The sequence below is a fragment of the Malania oleifera genome, chromosome 8 (assembly GCF_029873635.1).
Source record: "Malania oleifera isolate guangnan ecotype guangnan chromosome 8, ASM2987363v1, whole genome shotgun sequence".
Classification (NCBI taxonomy): domain Eukaryota; kingdom Viridiplantae; phylum Streptophyta; class Magnoliopsida; order Santalales; family Ximeniaceae; genus Malania; species Malania oleifera.
In genome coordinates, this window is record NC_080424.1 from 37,853,355 (window position 1) to 37,867,491 (window position 14,137).

The window sequence follows — 14,137 nt, forward strand, 5'->3', positions numbered from 1 at the left end:
GGTTGCCTAGAGATTGGAAATACATTAAAAGTCATCCTATAGATCAAATCATAGGCGAACCATCCCGTGGTGTAGCCACAAGATCCTCCTTGAGAAATATAGTGAATCATTCTGCTTTCTTATCCCAAGAAGAACCTAAAAATATTAAAGAAGCCATAGAGGATGAGTCTTGGGTGATGTCTATGCAAGAAGAGTTTAATTAATTTGAAAGAAGTAAAGTGTGGACCTTAGTTCCTAGGCCCAATGAGCACACCATAATTGGAACTAAATGGGTATATAGAAATAAAAAAGATGAGAATGGGGTAGTAACTAGGAATAAAGCTAGACTAGTTGCCCAAGGGTATAACCAACCGGAAGTGATTGACTTTGATGAAACATATGCTCCTGTTGCTAGGTTAGAAGCCATTCGTATGCTACTTGCCTTTGCCACTTTTAAAAATTTTAAAATGTTTCAAATGGATGTTAAAATCGCTTTTCTAAATGGCTACATTAATGAAGAGGTATACATAGAACAACCACCCGGTTTTGAAATCCATAAATATCCTGATCATGTTTACCGGTTATCTAAAGCCTTGTATGGATTGAAACAAGCTCCTAGAGCTTGGTATACATTGAACAACCACCCGGTTTTGAAAACCATAAATATCCTGATCATGTTTACCGGTTATCTAAAGCCTTGTATGGATTGAAACAAGCTCCTAGAGCTTGGTATGAGAGGCTTAGTGGTTTTCTACTAGAAAATGGGTTTACCCGTGGCAAGATCGACACTACACTTTTCATCAAGTCCAAAAATGATGATATGCTCCTTGTTCAAAATTATGTGGATGATATCATTTTGGGAGCAACTAACGATAAGTTGTGTAATGAGTTTGCCAAATGCATGCAAAGTGAATATGAAATGAGCATGATGGGTGAACTTAGTTTCTTCTTAGGGCTACAAATTAAGCAAGTTAATCATGGAACTTTCATATGCCAATCTAAATATATCAGGGACTTGCTAAAGAAATTTAATATGGAAGATTGCAAAATTCTTGGTACACCTATGAACTCTTCCATTAAACTTGATAAAGATGAGCAAGGAATCCCTGTTGACATAAAATTGTATTGTGGCATGATTGGGAGTCTCCTATATCTCACTGCTAGTAGGTCTGATATTATGTTTAGCGTATGTATGTGTGCTAGGTTTCAGGCAGCCCCTAAGGAATCTCACTTAAAAGCTATTAAATGAATCCTTAGGTATCTAGTTGGGACTACTGAATTAGGATTGTGGTACCCTAAGCATACTACCTTTGATATTGTGAGTTACACTGATGCTGATTTTGCCGGTAGTAAGGTTGATAGAAAAAGCACTAGCGGCACTTGTCATTACTTAGGACAATCTCTTGTTTCTTAGTTCTCCAAGAAGCAAAGCTTAGTTGCCTTATCCACAGCAGAATCTGAATATATTGCGGCTGGAAGTTGTTGTGCCCAAACTCTTTATATGAAAAAACGACTTGTGGATTTTGGATTGCATTATGAAACAATACCGATTAAATGTGATAATACTAGTGCAATCAACATCTCTAAAAATCCTATCTCACATTCACGAACTAAACACATTGAGATTAGACATCATTTTCTTCGTGATTATGTGCAAAAAGGAGATTTGGCTCTTGAGTTTGTGTGCACTAATGAAAAGTAGGCCGACATATTCACTAAACCACTACCTGAGGATAGGTTCATACAAATTAGACGTGAGTTAGGCTTAATGCATAGTAGAGAAGCTTCCTAAACTTAAATGTTTCATACTTTGCATAAATTTAGGGGGAGCTCTCTCATGGGAACTTTCCAAGTCTTAGCAAATAATTCTATTGTTGACTTATTTGCTTGCTTTAGACTTTGTGAAAGTTGATTATTGATTATGTGCACATATAAAATATATATCTATTGCATGATTATATTGATTATCATTTCAAATGCACAACTTGTCCATTTAATGATCATCTTGAACGTATATACTTGTTTGATTAGACCATGCTAAACTGTTTGAGTAGGTGTGGATAAATTGCTGGGAAATTCAAACTTAAATAGGTTACACTTATACAAGATGTCTTTTGGAAAGTTCGATTTACAAACTGCACTCTGCCGAAATTTCTCTAAATCTTTCCAAAATTCTTCTTGTATAAATGTAATACTTACCCATGCCTAGGATTTTAATTCAAATGACCCTTTTTGCTGTTGCCAAAAGGGGGAGATGGAAAGGAGGCAAAAATAATGGGTAAAAAGGACTTATGTTTTAAAATAAATTGGACGCATATTGTGACGGGGAGCCTTCTTAGGCTTAACCCTATATTTTTGCTGGTCATATTTGTCATCATCAAAAAAGGGGAGAATGTTGACCTTATAGGTCACACCCAAAAACTTGACTGGTGCAAACTGCAAGTGCACAGTATCGTAGTTTTATAATATAATGATGTGTAGAGTATCGTCCTCAGGGATTGATGTCTTAATTTTACCAAGTACCGAAATTTTAATAACCTTGATTTTATTTAGAAAAATTAATAATTTTAGACTACAAAATTTAAATAAGGCTACTTTAAATAAACTATTTAGGAGAATTTAAAACTGGATACCGCGTGTCAAATTGATGATGGTGAAAACTTCTAGGAAACCGATTTCACCTAGTTTCTCACTATGCTTTACTCATTTAGCTAATTCAACTTCGTTTTCTCTGTTTGTTAGCAAATCGCCAATTTTTCCAAAAGCCTCTTCCGATAGTCAATCAGAACCTATTCTTGTTTATTATTTAACATAAGAGTATGCAAATTAATAACGCAAGAACGCAGTAAGACCTCGATTTTTAATGCTACGTAGGTTCATACAAGTCTTTCGATCTCTATATTTACCTACGCTGAATTATCCAAGATCTATCCTATAATCCCCCCTTTCGGTAGCAAATTACAAGACTAAAATCATTTAATTAATGGCCAGTTAATTAAAAGCATTAGGCACAGAATAACTCAAACAAACATTAATGAAAACTACTTCAGATTTGCATCAAAGAGCAAGCATAGTTCAAAACTGGCTACATCGTTTTCCTAGAATTCAAAAATTTAGTTCATTCCGAAAATTAAATCCAACATAACAGATTTCACCATATTTTCTTCAATTTGGAGCGTACGGAAAAGATCAACACTCACCGCACCGCCGTCGCGTGTCACGAACACCCCGAACACCGCCGTTGTTCGCCGCCTTCCGATTCTGAAAAGATAGTATTTTTTTCATGCTTCCAACTCTCCTTTGCTGGCTGTGTGTGTATCTTCGCAGCACCCCCCAAAAGAAAACCACAAGAAAGCTCCCCCAAAAAATAATTTTTCCCCGAAAAATTTTTGTGGTTTGGCCTCCCTTGTGTGTCTCCCAAGAAAAATCTTTTTTTTTTTATCTATGGTGCGGCCTCTCTCCCCCAGCCCCCCAGCGCACGCTGCTCTCTCCTTCCTCTCCTCTTGCACACGGCCACCTCCACAAGAAACCCTCCTTTGACTTTTCCTTTTTCAATCCTTTCCTTTTGCTTTTCTTTCCTTTCTTTTTTTCTTCTTTCCATTCTTTTGTCTTTCCATTCTATGTACCCAGCACAAACTGCCCTTATGAGATGACCCGGCTGCATGGCTGGGTCACATCTCATTTTTTGATTTTTTTTTTTCTTTTTTTTTTTCAAAGGTACATGATCTGCCCTCCTCTTTCAAGCCCACTTTCGACCCTCTTACAGCTCGTAAATCTAAAAGCTTAAAACACAAAAGATGTAGAGCTCTTTTTCATATTTTCCCAAAATTTTGAATCATCTCGATCGGAGTTCGTATGAGAAAGTTATGCCAAGATTACGAAGAATTGTCGAAAAAATCCATAAAACGGTGTATGCTAAATTCACGTCTGATTTCGGCCTTGATGCTGCCAGTATTTTGCAAAACACAAAACATGAAAATTGTAGATTGTTTTCTTATCTTTCTACAACATCTTGAATCATCTAAATCAAAGGTTGGATGAGAGATTTACGCACAGATTGCAAAGTATCGTTGGTTTTTTTAGCTTCCAACAGTTGCTCTGCAATAAAAAACACCAAAATTTCATACATTACTCAATAAAACCCAAATTTTATAAATAGAACTCAATGTTAGAATATTGAGAGTAGTTAAGCATTTAAATACAAAATATCATTTACAATGCATGAATTAAAGCACCTAATTACGCATTTTAAGCGCGTAATCACCCGGTTTTAATAATGACAAATATTCATGTATTTAATGAATATCTAGTTCATGTGCAGGTCTATATTAGCAGATACATTGATGGCACGTGAAAGCTAAAGGCTTGAAGACCAGTTCATGTTTTTCAGTTGTAATATATATTTCATTTGTGAAGATTGGTCTGTAATAGTAATTAGGATTTTTGGTTTGTAATAAGCACACACAACACATGCATGGTTTATTATGTAAGCTCAAACCAAATACGAACTAAAACTGGCCGTAGAGAGACCTTAGGGTTTAGGTCGACCGAGACCGGACATTTTTGGTGTCTTTATTTTGGACATAAATGACCCTAGGACACACACATTTGCACCTATGTTTGTTAGGCACTTGATTAGGGTCTGTGTGTATTGAAATTGGACCGAAATGCACACTTGGTGCACTTTCGGTCGACCGGCCAAGGCAGTTCCTTTTGCCCTGGTTGACCGAAAAAGGCCTAGGTCAACAGTTGACCAAGGCCCTGGTCTATTAAACCAATGCAGTTCAAAAAACCCTGGTAGACCGAAACCCTCTCTAGTCAACAATTTGACCATCTCGTCGACCGAGCCAATTTTGCACTCCAACTACCTCGTCAACCCAGGCTCCTCGGGAAAAATCCCAATGGTATGGTCGACCGAACCAGCCAATTCAAAATGGCCTGGTTGACTGAACCTCAGAGAAATGCGAAATCGCCCACTTTCAGTCGACCGAGCTTTTAGTTCAAAATCCTCCTGGTCGACCGAACCATATGAGATCTGGTCGACCGAAATTCTTCTGGTCGACCGGACCTCTCGAGTTGTCCTGATTTTTACCGTGGTTAAATATTTTTTAAATAGGGTTAAAATGTTTAAAATGTCATTAAACTTTTCTAACAATTCCTAATAGGTCCCCAACGGTCAAAAATCATGGGATGTTTATATATATCCCTTCATTTGGGAAAATTAAGAGTAGATTAGCAAATCAAATTCTCTTAAACCAAAAATTTCTTATTGCTCATATTTTCTCTACAAACACTCTAGCTTACCTTCCAAAGTTACAAAATCCTCCGTAAGTGTTTTTGAGTGTTCAAGTAGGAACGTTTGCTCTTTCTTTGCTGTGAGATTGATTCATTTTGTTGAGAGCCAAACCCAAAAGGATTCTTAGGGGACTTTGCTAATAAGTTCATCCTAAGAAGTCTTTATTAGATCTTCTGAGATTGCATATTCGTTGCAACATCTAGAGAAGCTCGTATTTGCTTTTGGTTGCGAAATATTTTCAAAATCATTTACAAGTATCTATTGTTATTTATCTTGAAATCCATTTGAGGAGATATTTGTTTTTGAGGTGAAACATATTTGTTGCTATATTTATTCACTCATATATTATTTGCTAAAAACAAAGATTATATATATTTTGCAGTCCAAGCATATACATATTTAAGTGATTGAGATATTTTGCTAATTGATACTCTTGAGGCTTGCTTGATATTCTGTGTGAAGACATTTAATTGAATATTTTGAAATATACAGATTGTTATTAACACTCTCACGTAGGTATTACACTGATAGAAAATACCTTTGAGAGTTGAACTATCTAGACCACACTGAGCTTACATTTTAAATCATCTGTGGTGTATGTGATTGAATGCATTTGGGTACAAATCTGCTTTAAATGAAAGCACTGTCATATTGTACCATTTGATTGTAAAATCTGAGTGATTCCAAGCGTGGCCTGAGGAGGCGGTAATCCAGCCCGGTAAGGATTGGTGTAAAGGTTGAGGTTAGCCCTGTGCTAATTGACCTGGTTTGTATAGGTGTCACTCCACCTATTTAAGTGAGAAAGTTATTGTGATAAACCTTGTGCTGGTTAGCCAAGGAGGGGACGTAGGCAGTTGGCCGAACCTCGATAACATATCTGCGTGTCACCCTCTCTTTACTGCTTTCTAGTGCTTGTGTGATTGATTAAACTACTTTATTTAATTTCTAGTATATTTATATTATTTGTACTAGATTAACCATAGGGTTGTGAACATACTACTGTTAGGAGGAATACCTAGGGGTTAAATTTTAAAAATACCAATTCACCCCCCCCCCCCTCTTGGGATCACGGTAAAGCTAACATAGTGTATACATTAAGGGGGAGGAATTGTTACATTATTTTTTGAAATATGTATGCATATTTTGAGGGGGAGCATTTTTTTAAGAAAAATCTTTCAAAAGAACACCAATGGTTTGCCATCATCAAAAAGGGGGAGAATGTTAGCCCTAGTGGCTAAGGTTTTTCATTCGAGTTTGTTTTGATGATAACAACCCATTAGTGGTTCTTTGGTTAACTGATATTTTTCCTCAAGTTCAGTTCAAATAAACTGGACAATACCAAAGCAAGAATAAGAATCAGACGAACCCTTTATGAAGCAATGAGCAAAAGCATACACAAGGAATACTCAAGGCACAACCAACCAAAGTCTACATGAAGTTTTATATGTATAATGGGTGGTGTGTGTGAGGTGGGAAATTCCTGTAACTCTTGTGGCATGATGGTGGTAAGAATATTTTGTAAGATTTGAGCAATTGCATCTGCATGATAGTTTATAGGATATCATTAACACATTTAATAAGTTTTCAAATATACTTTTACAAGATATCCCATACTTAAACAAACTTTTATAAGGACAAGTTTTAAACAAGATTAGTATTTTAATATCTCAAAAACTTGGTCCCCATTTTATTTAAACAAAGGTTAAAGCACCCAAAGGAAATGGAAGAAATCAAGTACTTAGATGGTTTTCTAAAAAGGGCCAAGCCTACAGAAAACCGTCGACGGTTTGGGAGAGCCCAAAAAACCATCTATGGTTTGGGACAAAATATGGCTATCCTACAGAAAACCGTCGATGGTTTTGTACAGAGGCAAACTGTAATAAATGCGCTAAAACAACTAGTTCTTTATTTGTCTTGCCTCAATAAATGCCCAACGGCTAGTTCGTCTCCTTGGCCATAAATATACCCCTTTAGCATTCATTAAATAGATTGATTGAAGCATTTGGTTGTTAAAATAATAAGTGAAGCATTCATTCTAGTTTTCTACTTGCTCAAAGCTCTCTTGCTACTTATTCTTAGTTACAAATATTTTGCAACAGAGAGTGGTGTGAGGTTTATACTTGTATTATCAGCTCGAGAAGGAGCATTCCATATTGTATTTACTTGCTTTCAAATTGTTGTATTTGGAGGTTCGTGGTGAACCGTTGGAAGGTGGTTCTAGGTGAACACCTTGTTGCAGCTCTTGGTGAGCAGCTGGGATAGGGTCCCGTCTTGTAAAGGCTTCTTCGGCTTGAAAGGAGTTCATATAGTTGATTTGGGAATCCTTAAGTTGGACTCAAGGCATGGACATAGGCTTGGAGTCAAACCACGTTAACATCACGGTATCAAGTATTCTTTCCTTATCTTTGCTTTGCTTGATTGTGTTTTATGTGCTTTGATATATATATATTGTGGTATAATACTCTTTTCTCTTGCCGAAGAATTTTATGATTGCAGTGAAACTCAATATCTATGGAAAACATCTATTCACCCCCCTCTAAATGCACACCCAGACCGACACGTTTAATTGGTAATCAATTATTGAGGATAAAATATTAAAAGTTGAGGTGTGATCCCAAGAGGGGGATGAATTGGGTATTTTAAAATTTTATGTGAAAGCTTAATCAATTTTTAATATAATTTTACAAGTACTCTAACTTCTTAATAACAGTAGTATTCTTAGCAGATAATTTTATATATATATCCTTAACTGCTAAAAAGTTTATGCTATGATTTCAATATGTGACCAAACTACACAATATTAACAATACTCACTGCAGATCAATATTTATATGAATATGCTTAACTACACAATATTAACAATATTCACAGTAGATTAAAATCAATATGCTTTGAATATAAATAGGTTTATGCTATGATTTCAGTAAGTAATTAAACTTCTAAAAAAAAGAAGTATTCACAGCAAATTTCAATCAATAGAAATATGCTTAACCACATCAGAGTTTTTGCAATGATTCCAACAATTAATTCGACAACACAATGAACATAAAAGTATTCATAGCATTCAAAGCAGATACATATCACAATATGTATGCTTAGAAAGATGAAATAGTTAAGGTAGAGAGTGACACTAGATTTTTTACAAGGTTCGGCGTTCTATGCCTACACCCTTACCTTAAGCAACCCGCTTTGAGGATTCATTATACCCTCCTTCCATAGGTGGAGAAACCTCTCTCCTTTAATAGGCGGAGAAACCTCTAGAGAGAAAACACCCTTTTTCTTGTCGATAACTCATTCCAGAGTCATTAGTATACACAAAGTAATCAAGAACATATTTGTACAAATTTAACTCTCTGAAAAGAGTTGATATGTACACAATAAACACTCCAATACATTCTCACAAGATGATTGCAACGAAGCTCAAAGAGTTTAGCAAGGGTTTTCTGGTTTTTGAAAAGCAATAAGCTTGAAAAGATGAACACAAAAAAGCTTTTTGCAAGAACAACACTAATCTTAGTTGATAATATGTAATTTGTGTTTAAAACATGTTTATGGTTAGCTATTTATATGTAAGTTTGAATTATAGCCATTGTGCATGTTTTAATGAATTAATCTTTAAGAATCTGAGAGATTTTCTATCGTTGCAAAACTTATCGCAGCGCTTCGGTCAATTGAACTAAATGTTCAGTTGCTCGAACCAATTTAAGTAAGGAATTTCCAAAGTGGTAGTAGCCATTTAGTTGACTAAACTCTAAGGTTCAGTCCCCTGAACTGAACCTTTAGTCGACTAAACTCTAAGGTTCGGTCACCCAAACCAACTGTGTTTGGAACTTAAAAATGGCAGTAGCCAGTCGGTTGACTGAACCCTGAGGTTTGGTCGCTCAAACTCCCTGATGCCAAACCAATTGTTTGGACTTTGCATTCAGTCAACTGAGCACTATGCCTTAGGCGCCCAAACATCCTGAAATTCAAATTTCTTTATATTTTTTTTATTCCAAAAATGATTTTAACCTTTCGAAATAAATTTTGGACTTGTAAAAATATTTACTGAGAATTTAAAAGGTATCTAGGGTCCAATTAAGTAACCTAAGAGCTTCGTAACAAAAATCTAGTGAGATGTACTTACATTAATCCTGTTTTATAATACACATAAAAAACTGTTTAGGTATTCATGTCCTTAAGCTTGGTCTTCATCCAAGCTTCATGTCAATAGCCATCTTTCATTGTTTTGTGTGCTTCATGACTTTCCATTTTGCATCTTTCATTGTGCTTTAAGATCTTAATACTTGTATACACACTTAATAGTACAATTAGATGCCTTGGTTTGTCATTATCAAAATGATATTAAGCCTTGTTAGGCCAACATATATTTGAGGTTTGAAAAATGAAGTTTCCTTATGAAAAGGACACTAGACAAAACAAATAGAATTTTTGAGAAAACATTGCTAAGTTTCGTCATTGACCAAAAGGAGAAAAAGTCATAAAAGTCTCTTCTAAAAAGGACGGTGCTTTTGAAAAAAGGAATTCCCAAATTTTCCCTCTAAGTCCAAATCTTATGGTGTCATTACCTGCTCCAATTCTCCCATATAAACTTAAAGGAGAGCACTTGCCCTTGCTTAGGGATGAGAATGGGAAAGGCACCATACGACGGAATTCCAATTTTCATCCCATCATAAACCAACTTAAGAAGACAAAGTGGACAAATATGAAGATGACTATCCCCTAAAAATAAATGCAATCAAATGGACAACATGCTTACCTCATAAGAATAGACAAGCATGAATCCAGATTTTCAACTATAAATAGTGAGCAAATACTTGCAAAATAAACTCATGTTAACCTTTTTCTTTCTTCAAATCATGCATTAAACAAGAAAGGGGATTTTTTTTAAAAAAAATAAAAAAGAAAAGAGCCGGTAGCCACCCATATAGTGATCCCGACCCAAAATTATTAATAAACCCTCACTTGTGGCGGAGGAATACCGTGGTTAGAAGCAAAGCCTTTGTGAGATTACAAATAAACAATAAAACCCTCCCAAAAACAAACCAAAAATAGAAACCAAAAAATAGAAAAACCAAAACTAAACAAGCCTAACCAAATAGCCGAAACTAAACAAGTCTAAATCAAACAGCCAAGCAAACTACACAAGCCTAACTGAAAGAAAATACGAAAGACAGAACATTAACAAATAATGCTAGGGAAGCAGAGACTATCAAGTCTCAATATGCCTCTGTTGACCTTATAGGTCACACCCTGGTTTTGATAATGACAAACTCAATTGTATTTAATAAATATCCAGTTCATGTGCAGGTTTATACTAACATACATTCAAGGGCACGTGAAAGCTTGAAGACAATTTCATATTCCCAATTGTAATATCTCTAAGTGAATTTTGTCTGTAATAGTAATTAGGCTGTCTGTAATAGTAATTAGGGTACTGGTTTGTAATAAGCTCACACACATCACATGAATGATTTACTTTGTAAGCTCAAACCGAACCATAGAAAGACCTTAGAGTGTACCTTCGGGCGACCGACACCGGACTTTTTCGGTGTCTTCAAAATTGGACCCCAAGTGGCCTTAGGACACACACATATGCACATATGTTTATTAGGCACTTAAAATTGATTGAGTTGGGTCAATTCGGGACCGAAATGCACACTTGGTGCACTTTCGGTCGACCGAGCCAAACAGTTCAAATTGGCCCGGTCGACCGACCCCTTACAGGTCATTTGACCTCGGTCGACCGAACCACCTGGGAGTCAACTATTTGACCCCCCGGTCGACCGACCACTTTTGTACTCCAACAACTCGGTCGACCGAAGCGCCTCGGGAGAATTCCCAACAACTCGGTCGACCGAGCCGTGCAGTTCAAAAAGGCCTCGGTCGACCGAAACTCGGAGATTTCAAAAATCGCCCTTACCCGGTCGACCGACCCCTTAGTTCAAAATGCCCTCGGTCGACCGAGCTACTTGAGTCCCGGTCGACCAAGCTACTTTTGGTCGACCGGACCTCTCGGGTTGCCCTGATTTTTTTACCGCGATTAAATTTTTTAAACAGGGTTAAATTTTCTTAAGTGTCATTAATCTTTTCTGAAAATTCCTAATAAGTCCCTAACGGTCAAAATTCTTGGTATGTCTATATATACTCCTTTATTTGGTGGATTAAGCACGGATTAGCAAATAAATTAAGAAAAATTTTCTCTCAAGCCAAATACTCATATTTGCCTCCTACTACTTACATTACTTTGAAAACCTACTCAAGCTTACACTCTTCATCTATCCAAATCATTTGTAAGTGTATTGAGTCTTTTATTTTTGGTTAGCTCTTCATATTGCCGTGTATTTGAATCGATTTTTGAGAGCATAACCTAAGTTTTCTTAGGAGGCTTTGCCAATAAGCCTGCCCTAAGAAAGACTCTTTGTGACATCCCAAGTATTGCACTCTAATTGCAATATCTTAGGAAGTTCATTTTTGTTTGGAGATTGCAAAAATACTTTCAAACATATTTGAATATCTTGTGGTGTTCATATTGATATATTTGGGAAAGGATATTCGTGTGTGTGTGATATATAAATCTTTGTGGTATTGTTTGTACAAGTTTTATAAATATATATCATTTACCGAAAACAAAGATTATCTACTTTGCAATACAAGCACATACGCATTCTATTGATTGATAATATTGAGGCTTGCTTGGTATTCTGTGTGAACACTCTTGACTGAATATTTTGAAGTGCACGGATTATTATTGACACTCTCACGTACGTGTTACACTGATAGAAAACATAGTTGAGAGATTGACATTTTAGACCACACAGAGCTTACATTTTAAATCACTTGTGGTGTTTGTGTTTGTGCGCATTTGTGGTACATATCTGCTTTACTTGAAAGCACAATTGTATTGTACCTTTGATTGTATATCTGAGAGATTCCAGGCGTGGCCTGAGGGGGCGGTAATCCAGCCCGGTAAGGATTGGTGTAAAGGTTGAGGTCAGCCCCGCTAATTGACCTGGTTAAGGTTGAGGTCAGCCCTGTGGTAATTTGACCTGGTTTGTATAGGTGACGCTCCACCCGTTTAAGTGAGCAAGGTATTGTGATAATCCTTGTGCTGGTTAGCCAAGGCGGGGACGTAGGCGGTTGGCCGAACCTCGATAACATATCCGCGTGTCATCTTCTCTTTACTACTTTCTGATACTTGTGTGATTGTTTAAACTGCTTCATCTGATCTCTGGCACATTTACATCATTTGCACTAGATTGACCCTAGGCTTGTGAACATACTGCTGCTAGGAGGAATACTTAGAAGGTAAAATTTAAAATACCAATTCACCCCCCCTCTTGGGATCACGGTAAAGCTAACAATTAAGCTTCCTCGAAAGCTCATCCCCCTCCTCAAATTGATATATCATACCTTCTTCACCTTGACGAGTAAGGTAATCGGCCGCTTGATTGGCCTCTCTATAAATGTGTCAAATAGAAAACTGAAAAACCTTTAAGCTCTGAAACAATCTCCTCCCAAAAATCTCATAAATACCACATCATGCATTTATCATTATTGATCCAGTCAATAATCAGCTTAGAGTCACATTCAATAACAATATTATAAAAACCCAGATCCTTACATAACAACACCCCCATGTGCAAAGCACGAAGCTCAGCTTCATTATTTGTACCTTGGCCAAAATAAGAAAAAAAGGTGCCTTTGAGTTTGCCAGAGGAATCTCGAATAGTGCCTGCACCCCCACATGAACCTAGATTACCTCTACAGCTTCTATCAACATTCAACTTCACAAAACCTGTTGATGGTCTCTCCTAAACAACCGTACACTGTCTTCTAAGGTTATGAGGCACTATTTGAGGTATACCAAATAAATCAAACCCCCCAGACCCTGATTGCAAAACCGAGTGCTCTACCAAAATACGCCTAATCCAAAAACAAATGGATCTCCAAACCACCTCCTTAAACTCCACCGCATCTTCCATCCTAACTTTGCACCAAAATTGCCAAAGTTGCCAAGTGATGATAGAGGAAATTAAGCCAATTAAAATGCCACATTGAGAAGATTTTTTTGCTAACGAAAACCAATGAAATACATGCCCCCATTAGGTTCCCATGATGAAGGCTGGCACGCCCAAAATACAAGTAGCTCTATCCCAAATAAATGATGCCACCTCCCTTGAACTTAGCACATGGTTAAGCATTTCAATCTTCCTATTAAGACAACAACTAGATCTAGAGGCAAGATAAATACCACAACGCTAAACGCATTTATCCACCGACATGCAATTGAACCGTGCCTTCCACATGCACATTGATATTTTTTTGGGAGAAAATTATGTCATATCCACTCCACACTCAGGTATTTGTCTTGCTTTAATCTAATAATTTTCCTAAGCACTAGATGACAAAAAACTTCCATCCAAAATTAGAACATCAAGACCCTGTTTCTTAATAGGCAACGAGAGCAAAATGTCGCCCAACATATCAAGACCAATAAGATCTTACAATCGCTCAAAATTCCACCCATTATCATCCCAGCAATCCCTTACCTGGATAAGAGGATAGGAGATGTCCTCCACCCTTAAACAAAGTGGCCTGGAATTCAGCTAGCGATCGAACCAAAAGGAGACCTGTCCATCACGAACTCTCCAAATGATGTTTAACTGCATTAAACAAATCTTATGATGAGAAAGTAGCAAAGTTGGAATGACAAAGGACCCATGAATGGAAAATCGAATCTACATTCTTGAAAAATGGCCCCAATCAAAGTTTAAAAGCCTATGTTGTCCAAAAATCCCTTTTTTCCAAATTTATAAATTTTATTTTTGACATGAAACACCATTCCTTTTTTTCTTTTTT